The sequence below is a fragment of the Oncorhynchus kisutch genome, linkage group LG5 (genome assembly GCF_002021735.2).
Source record: "Oncorhynchus kisutch isolate 150728-3 linkage group LG5, Okis_V2, whole genome shotgun sequence".
Classification (NCBI taxonomy): domain Eukaryota; kingdom Metazoa; phylum Chordata; class Actinopteri; order Salmoniformes; family Salmonidae; genus Oncorhynchus; species Oncorhynchus kisutch.
This window is the reverse complement of record NC_034178.2, coordinates 57549768-57559737: the sequence shown is the minus strand read 5'-3', so window position 1 is coordinate 57559737 and position 9970 is coordinate 57549768.

Sequence of the window (9970 nt, the reverse complement as noted above, 5' to 3'; positions counted from 1 at the left end):
CCAGAACATAATTGAACATCTGACCAATTACAGAAGACTTTTAGTTCTGTATTAACCGAGATAAGCAGTGTAATGATACTTACACAGTTTGACAGTTTGAATCTTACTGGCAGTATAGTGATCTGGGCGATATGGATGTGGAAGGCTTGGCAGGTTGCTTGTTGTGATGTTCTCGTGGTCAGCTCTACCTGAGAGTATCCCAACATTGTAGGGGAGAGCTATGGGGAGGAGAGAGATTGGGGGGGGGGGGGGGTTGAGAGATGTAGGGGAGAATGAGAGAGGGATAGAGGGAGAGACAAAGCGAGGGAAAGGGATGGTCAGAAGGAGAGAGACAGGTGGGTGAAAAGGAACATGAATAAGACAGGAAATAGATGAGACAAGCAATGAATGACAGAGATAAGGGGGAGGGAAAAATAAAAAGAAGCAACAAATGTTTTTAGGGAGAGGGACGAATGATGCCGAGAGAGAGTCGAAGAGCTTTGGGGGAGAGAAATAAGGGATATAGCATATACTGTAGAGTAGAGTTTCCCAAACTCAGTCCTGGGGTTCCCCCTGGGTGCAGGTTTTGGGGATTTTGCCCTAGCACTACAAAGCTGATTCAAATAATCAAAGTTTGATGAGTTATTTGAATCAGCTGTGTAGTGTTATTTGAATCAGCTGTGTAGTGTTATTTGAATCAGCTGTGTAGTGCTTGGGCAAAATCGAAAAGTGAACCCAGGGGGGGTCACAGGACCGAGTTTGGGAAACCCTGCTGTAGAGAGATGAAAGCGAGAGAGGAAGACAGTAAGAGATGGGGGGGAAAGAGAGAAGATGAATAGGACAGAGAAGAGATAGGAAGGGAATTGAGGATCAAAGATAAAGGGAGGGGGATAGAGATAGGAAACTTCTGGGAGAAAAAGGAGGAGGAGGGCTGATATCTGCTTTGTCTCTAATGTTGTAGTCCAGGGAGCTGTCAGAGGGTGAAATAACCATCTGCACACACAAACACACACAAATAGCCTATTTGTCTTCTCACAAACTCATAGACTAAGCCGTGAGCCCAAACTCCTGCTTTCACTTTCAAATTTTCGCTATCTCATCTCTGTGTCGCTGTGAGTCCCAACTCTGGGGAGATGAAGTCTTGACAGGTGCTTCTTCAGTGGGTCTGACTGGCCCACTTACAGTATAAACCTCCTAAACAGTCACACTAAAACCAACACAAAAATGATGATTCTCTCTCTTCCTACCGATATAATCAGAAAGAAAAAACGTATGACCCATTCTTTTCTCCATCTATTGTGTAGATACAGCTTTATTCACCATAAACAAATCTACAGGACTCCATATGAAATGAATGTGTGGAATATGAATTCCACCTGGTGTTGAACTATCCCTTAATATTTGGTGTTGAACCATCCCTTTTAAGATTTGGTGTTGAACTCTCCTATTAATATTTGGTGTTGAACTATCCCTTTAAGATTTGGTGTTGAACTCTCCTATTAATATTTGGTGTTGAACCATCCCTTTAATATTTGGTGTTGAACCATCCCTTTAATATTTGGTGTTGAACCATCCCTTTAATATTTGGTGTTGACCTATCCCTTAAAGATGTGGCGTTGACCTATCCAGTTTATATTTGTTGTTGAACTATCCCTTACATTTTTTTGTGTTGAACTATCCTTTTAATCTTTGTTGAACTATTCCTTTATGTGCGGAGGCTGTTAGTCACAGTAGAGGTGAGATGTTGACTGGTGTTATGATTCTGATTATTTGTCCGCCACAGGTGGTTTGTTTATGTTTCTACCATTGTGGCTAGGTTGAGTAGAGCCTACAGCTCCATCTAGTGGTTGTGTCAAGGACAACAGTTGTAGTCAACTGTAGCATTGTAGCTAAGCATAACCCTAATCCCTTTCCTAACCTTAACCTCATTCTCCTAATCTGCTACATTAATTCACCTAACCTGCTGCATTAGTTCTCCAAACCTGCAAAGCTAATTCACCTAACCTGCCCCGTTAGTTATCCTAACCTGCCCCGTTAGTTATCCTAACCTGCTATGAAACAAAGTCTCTGTGGCAACAAATCTTCAGTATCACCACACCAGCACCTCTCAGCCTGCCTTTAATACCTAGAACAGGTGCTCATGAATATCAGGTGTTTTCATGTGTCGACATCTCTGATACGCCCGTCTCTGACAAGCCTTGTCTCTGATAGACCTGTCTCCAATAGGCTTTTGGCATTCATCCTTGCTTCTGTATTCTATCAGGTCTTAAGGCTGGTGTACAGTAGATCTATTGACATGTCTACAGACAGTTGTCGCAGTGACATCATGAACATTCTATTGTCGTCCGACATCAAACTTGCCGTTGTCGTTATGAAGTATAAACACACAAACGACAGGCTGGTGGTCCAACATAGCATAACTGCTGTATTTTAACACCAATAAGCTCATCTGTTTAAAAATGCATTTAGTATATGTCAATCTAGCAAGCCAGGCAACTAAAACCAAGTTCTAAACAATGTTTTGGCTAGCCTCTAGCTTGTTAGCTAGCTAGCTGGCTAGCCAGTTCAAATAATGACCATATCACAGCTGACAACTTCTTAACTTTAGCAAATGTTTATTCATTATTACAGGAAAATCAATTCACAACAATGTAATTAATTACAATTTAAAGGTGAGATAATTACATAAAATTGCTTGTGACGAGTGTAATCGAAAGTAAAGCAGGGCTGTCTGTCAAGTAACCATGACAACAGATGCAGCAACAGGGTCAAAGTTCAACTCGTTCCATCTGTGTGCAAAAAGGAAACTGACAGTCACTGACAGACATTCCACCGGAGTATAAATTAAATGTTGTTTTGACCAGCGACACTTGTCGCATTCTAATTGTTTACAGACATGTCGATAGACAAAGTATAAACCAGCCTTTATACAGTATATACATGTTGTAAAGGTGGTTCACTAACTTAACTATGTTCAAACTGTCAGAGAATTCAAGACTCGTGTCTGCTCCCCTAACTAATGTCTAGGCTTAAGCTCAGAAGGATAAATCTACTGCAAAGGAATGCTATCGATTTCTGACTTTCTTATTTATGTCTCTGTCTGCGACCATAACCACAAACCAGGAATCAAACCCTAACCCTAAGACCACGGTAGCCCACAGAGCTAAAGCCTAGGCATTAAGGAAGGAATCTTCCTGCAAGATTGCTCATCACACAAGCGTAGTTTACTGAACCGCCTCTGCTACACTGCTTTACATGTCTTATACGGTATAAACACATACAGTATGAACTCATTTACAGTACATTTGAAATCAATATACTACATGTTTGAGACCATTATCTCTTTTTCTTTCTATATTTTTCTCCAAGCTAACCAGACTGCATTTATTTTCTCCCCTTTAACCTCTTGTTTTCTCAGTCTTTAGAACTACTAACACAGCACATGGATCATTTTGAGTCAAATATGCACTTTCATAAATTATATTCAGTAAGCAAATAATTGATATTTTTAATTGAATATTTTATAGTGCAGAGCGAAGACACCTGTCTATTTTTATGTGCCTATTGAAAACAGTATTCACTGTCTAGAACCCACCCGTCAGCCTAGCATGAGTTTATATAATATGCTGACCTGGACATTAAACACACCTACACCCTTGCAATTTCACAACAGGATGCATTAGTACAACTACTTGTGTAGATATGCATGTAAATCTCTCCATATGTGGGCTGACAACTATGACCATTGTATCCATGGCTACCGATGCACGTAATGTTTTATCGCCAGTGATTTTCTTTCTCAAGCTTTAACGTCTTGATAAAATAAACTTAGCAGATGAGATCCGCTAATAGAATTATGCAAGTGACACATAATTAGAGTCCTAGGAAGAAGTTACAATCCAGTCACAATATGGAGGAAAACAGGTCTGTTGTGATTAGCTGCTGTGGCTAATTGTAAGGATGTGCATGATGACTAAGGGAGTATTATTAGAGAGAGGGGGAGGGGATGCAGGAAGAGAGAGAGTGTGGGCTGAGAATGAGAGAGGGAGGGAGGGAATGAGAGAGGGAGGGAGGGAATGAAAGAGAGGGGGAGAGAGGGGGGGGGGGGGGGGGGGGAGAGAGAGGATGTTCAGTCTGTCAACTGCCATGAGTGTTCCTACAGTAGCTGAACATTTCAGACTGGGAGAAAATAAGTGTCATCTTATCATCAGGCAAATCCCCCTTTAATGTCAGCCAACGGGCATGCAAGGACACACACACACAGCTCAGTGGGAGTAGCTCAGGGATGGATTGTCCCACAGTGAAGCCCACAACAAAGTACTAATGATGCTGTAACCTTTTGATCTGGGTAATACAATTATATCATCCTCCATCCTCTAGCTTAGAGACAGACGCATGGCTCCTGCAGGGTGGCTGTGACCAACCCTAGGAGACAGCTCCTTCATACACCCTGACTACATCCCAAACCTATTCACTATACAGTATAGTGCACTACTTTTGACCGGAGCCCTATTGACCCTGGTCAAAAGTAGTGTACTATATAGGGAATAGAGAGCCATTTTGGGACGCAACCCCTGTCTCATCTCAAGACTGTTTATGTAAATCGCCATTCAGGTTTCAAGTTGTATTAGTCGTATGTATGGGGTAAACCGTCCAACGAAATGCTGACTTGCAGATTCCTTCTCAACAATACAAACGTAAAGTAAATGGCTTAGTAGAACTGAATAAACATTTTAGCATAAGTATAAAATAGGAAGGCACACATTTTGGTCAAATATTTACATGTGTCTTGGGGAAGGGGGGATAGGGGGAAAGCGATTAAATGTTACAGTATTAAAACATCACAATAATAAGAACCTGGAATCAGCAGTTGCGAAATGTTTATATATGAATGAATGTATATGAATGAATGTATATGAATGAATGAAGTTTATTAGGTACACCAACTAGTTCACGAAAATGTTTCACCCCTAAAGACACTGTTTCACGTGGCTTGCTATATAAAGTATGCAGAGAGGCATTGAGGCATTCAGTTGCTGTTCGATTAAACGTTGGAATGGGCATAACGAGTGACCTAAGCAACTTTGAACGTAATATGATCATCGGTGCCAGGCGTGCTGGTTCCAGAATCTCAGAAACGGCCGGCCTCACATACCACAGTGTCCAGGGTTTACAGAGAATAGTGTGACAAACAAAAAACATCCAGTCAGCGGCTGTCCTGGGGGCAAAAACAACTCGTTGATGAGAGGTCGAAGGAGATTGGCAAGAGAATTGCCACACATAACGATGCAGAAAAACAGTGTGCCGAACAGCATCTCGGAACATACAACTCGTCGATCCTTGTCACGGACGGGTTATTGCAGCAGAAGACCACACCAGGTTCCACTCCAATCTAAAAACAAAGGGGCACGCAACACTAACACTGGACAACTAAAGGAGTGGAAAAGCATCGCCTGGTCCGAGTTTCAAGTTTTAATGTGCACATGCACAAGTACAGAGAAATTAGTTTCTTCCTAGCTCTAAACTCAACAATTCAGCAATAATTAGCAATGTAATACTAAAAATAACATAAGGTTGAACAATAGCACACGAGAAATAAAAATAAGAAATATGAAGAACACGAGAAAGTAAGTAAGCATAGTATATACAGGGTCAGTCAGTTCCAGTACCACATTTTTAATGTGCAGGGATACTGGAGTGATGGAGGTAGATATGTAAGTTGACTAGGCATCAGGATATATGATAAAGTGTAGCAGAAGCGTATAATGATGATTGTATGTGAGTGGGTGTGTGTGTGTGTAGAGTCAGTATAAATGTATGTGCATTATTTGTGTGTGTGAGCAAATTATGGAGTGAGTGTGTGTGTGAGCAAATTATGGAGTGAGTGTGTGTGTGAGCAAATTATAGAGTGAGTGTGTGTGAGCAAATTATGGAGTGAGTGTGTGTGTGAGCAAATTATGGAGTGAGTGTATGTGTGAGCAAATTATGGAGTGAGTGTGTGTGTGAGCAAATTATGGAGTGAGTGTGTGTGTGAGCAAATTATGGAGTGAGTGTGTGTGAGCAAATTATGGAGTGAGTGTGTGTGTGAGCAAATTATGGAGTGAGTGTGTGTGTGAGCAAATTATGGAGTGAGTGTGTGTGTGAGCAAATTATGGAGTGAGTGTGTGTGTGAGCAAATTATGGAGTGAGTGTGTGTGTGAGCAAATTATGGAGTGAGTGTGTGTGTGAGCAAATTATGGAGTGAGTGTGTGTGTGAGCAAATTATGGAGTGAGTGTGTGTGTGAGCAAATTATGGAGTGAGTGTGTGTGTGAGCAAATTATGGAGTGAGTGTGTGTGAGCAAATTATGGAGTGAGTGTGTGTGTGAGCAAATTATGGAGTGAGTGTGTGTGTGAGCAAATTATGGAGTGAGTGTGTGTGTGAGCAAATTATGGAGTGAGTGTGTGTGTGAGCAAATTATGGAGTGAGTGTGTGTGTGAGCAAATTATGGAGTGAGTGTGTGTGTGAGCAAATTATGGAGTGAGTGTGTGTGTGAGCAAATTATGGAGTGAGTGTGTGTGTGAGCAAATTATGGAGTGAGTGTGTGTGTGAGCAAATTATGGAGTGAGTGTGTGTGTGAGCAAATTATGGAGTGAGTGTGTGTGTGAGCAAATTATGGAGTGAGTGTGTGTGTGAGCAAATTATGGAGTGAGTGTGTGTGTGAGCAAATTATGGAGTGAGTGTGTGTGTGAGCAAATTATGGAGTGAGTGTGTGTGTGAGCAAATTATGGAGTGAGTGTGTGTGTGAGCAAATTATGGAGTGAGTGTGTGTGTGAGCAAATTATGGAGTGAGTGTGTGTGTGAGCAAATTATGGAGTGAGTGTGTGTGTGAGCAAATTATGGAGTGAGTGTGTGTGTGAGCAAATTATGTAGTGAGTGTGTGTGTGAGCAAATTATGGAGTGAGTGTGTGTGTGTTAGCAAATTATGGAGTGAGTGTGTGTGTGAGCAAATTATGGAGTGAGTGTGTGTGTGAGCAAATTATGGAGTGAGTGTGTGTGTGAGCAAATTATGGAGTGAGTGTGTGTGTGAGCAAATTATGGAGTGAGTGTGTGTGTGTGAGCAAATTATGGAGTGAGTGTGTGTGTGAGCAAATTATGGAGTGAGTGTGTGTGTGAGCAAATTATGGAGTGAGTGTGTGTGTGAGCAAATTATGGAGTGAGTGTGTGTGTTGGAGTGTCAGTGTGCATGGAGACAGTGTAAAAATATAAATAAAATACAAGGGTCAACTCAGTCAGCCATTTTGCTATTTATATAGCAGTCTTATGGCTTGGTGATAGAAGCTGTTCAGGAGCCAAGCAGTGATGCAGCCAGTCAAGATGCTCTCAGTGGTACAGCTGTGTAACTTTTTGAGGATTTGATGCCCCATGCCAAACATTTTCAACCTCCTGAGGGGGAAGAGGCACTGTTGCGCCTTCTTCACGACTGTGTGGGTGGACCGTTTTAAGTCTTTAGTGATTTGGACACCAAGGAACTTAAAGCTTTCGGCCCGCTCCACTGCAGCCCCCCCAGTTCCTGTAGTGCACGATCAGCTCCTTGGTCTTACTGACGTTGAGGGAGAGGTTGTTGTTCCGGCACCACACTGCCAGTTTACTGACGTCGTCTCGTCAGCAGACTTTATGAATGTGTTGGGTCAGCCCGTAGTAAATGAACAGCGTTCTCACATAGGTAGGTATTGCTCTTCCTTTATCTTGTATTCTCCTTTTGCTCGTGTGACTCTGTGGAGGTCGTAGCGGGACTTCTTGTACATCTTGTACTCTCCTTTTGCTCGTGTGATAACTCTGTGGAGGTCGTAGCGGGACTTCTTGTACATCTTGTACTCTCCTTTTGCTCGTGTGATGACTCTGTGGAGGTCGTAGCGGGACTTCTTGTACATCTTGTACTCTCCTTTTGCTCGTGTGATGACTCTGTGGAGGTCGTAGCGGGACTTCTTGTACATCTTGTACTCTCCTTTTGCTCGTGTGACTCTGCGGAGGTCGTAGCGGGACTTCTTGTACATCTTGTACTCTCCTTTTGCTCGTGTGACTCTGCGGAGGTCGTAGCGGGACTTCTTGTACATCTTGTTCCTGTCCTCAGCCATAGCCTCAGGGTTGTCTGCGATAGCCCTGTGTGCTGTAGCCCTGTCCTATAGTTTAGCTCCAACCTCAGTGGTAATCCATGGCTTTTGGTTTGGGGAAGCAGTGAACCTTAACTATGGGGACAACGTTGCTGATGCATTTCCTAATGAAGCCGGTGACGGAGGTGGTTAGCTCGTCCATGTTATTGGCAGAGTCTCAAAACATATTCCAATCAGCACTAGCAAAGCAATCCTCTAGCATAATCTCTGATTCTGGTAATCATTTCTCAATGAAGCGCGTCACGGGTACTTCCTGTTTGAGCTTCTGCTCGTAAACAGGAAGCACGAGTACGTAGTCATGATCTAATTTGCCGAATGGCGGACGAGGGAGGGCCTTGTATGCGTGCTTGTGGGTAGAATAACAGTGGCGGGGGAGACGTGTTGATGGAAGTTGGGCATCAAGTGACTTAATGATACAGAATTATAATCACAGGCAACCAGAAAAGCAGCCTCTGGATGTAGGGTTTCCTGCTTGGTTATAGCCTTGTATAGCTCAATAAGTGCCAGCTTGTTATTTTCTTGTCCCGAGATGGAATATATACAACAGTCACGATAACAGCTGAAAACTCCCTCGGGAGGTAGAAGTGGGGTGGGGTATCTTGTCCGAGAGCCATGTTTCAGAAAAGCTGAGAATATTGCAGTTTTGAGAGTCCAGTTGATGGCTGGCTTTCCCTTCGCCTAAATCTCGCCAGGATTCCCCCTCTCTTGCCTCTGTAACAGAGGCGTTTCCTCTTGTGTAGCCCGAAAATTGGGTCAGAAGTACAGGAAGAGCCATGGGCAGATGAGTCAAAGTTGAAGCCAGAATTGCTGTATGTAACTTCCGATCTGATGTTCAAAAGTTATTGTCGGTTGTAAGAATTGATAGTGTATACATTTTGTGAGAAAAAAACAATGAAAAAAAGAAAATGACAAAAGAATCGCAAAATAGCAAAGTTGTCTCTGAGTTTGCAAAATGCCGCCCATCCAGTACACCGCCATCACATGTGTCTGTTCTGGATTCAAAGGTGGGTCCAACCCGGTACTCTATGAGTGTACCTAATAAACTGACCAATGAGTGTATGTTTGTGTGTATGTTTGTGTGGATGTGTGTGTTTGTGAGTGAGTGCATGTGTGCTAAGGTGCAGAGAATCAGAACAGGTGATCAGTCCATTTCAAGTGTTCGGCAGCCTGATGGCTTGTAGATAGAAACAGCATCTTAGCCTGTCGGTATCAGACCTCATGCTCCTATAACATCTGCCCAACGGTAAGTGAACAACTTGTGGCTGGGGTGTGGGGGGTCCTTGATGATGCTACGGGCCTTCTTCAGGGTGAGAGCATGGTCCCGGTGATGTACTGGACCGTCTTCACCACCTGCTGGAGGGCATTGCAGTTGAGGACAGAACAATTCCCGTTCCAGGCTGTGATGCAAAGGGTCAGAACGCTGTCGATGGTACAGTGGTAGTATTTGGAGAAGACCTGGGTTGGCAAGCAAACTTTTCTTCAGCCACCTTAGGAAGTAGAGACGCTGTTCTATAGTTGAGGAAGACACAAGCAGTCGTGTTTGTTTTTGATCTTACGAAGATGTAGCCTGAGGATTTTCAACCCCATGTCAAAGCTACTGATCTCTCCATGATTACAGTCAGAATAAAAACAAACGGTGCTGCTGACCCCAAGGGCTGGAGTTGGCAACAAATGACAGCTGTATGCTTCGTGATGAATTAAAATGGCACCTGTGGAATGCAGTACATCCTTTGTAGCCTGGCCAGATAGTGATGACCCCGTGCTTTAGCTTGGGGACACATAATGACAAGGGTCACTTCTGAGATGATCTCTGGACCACTGAAGACAGTCCTGTTATCC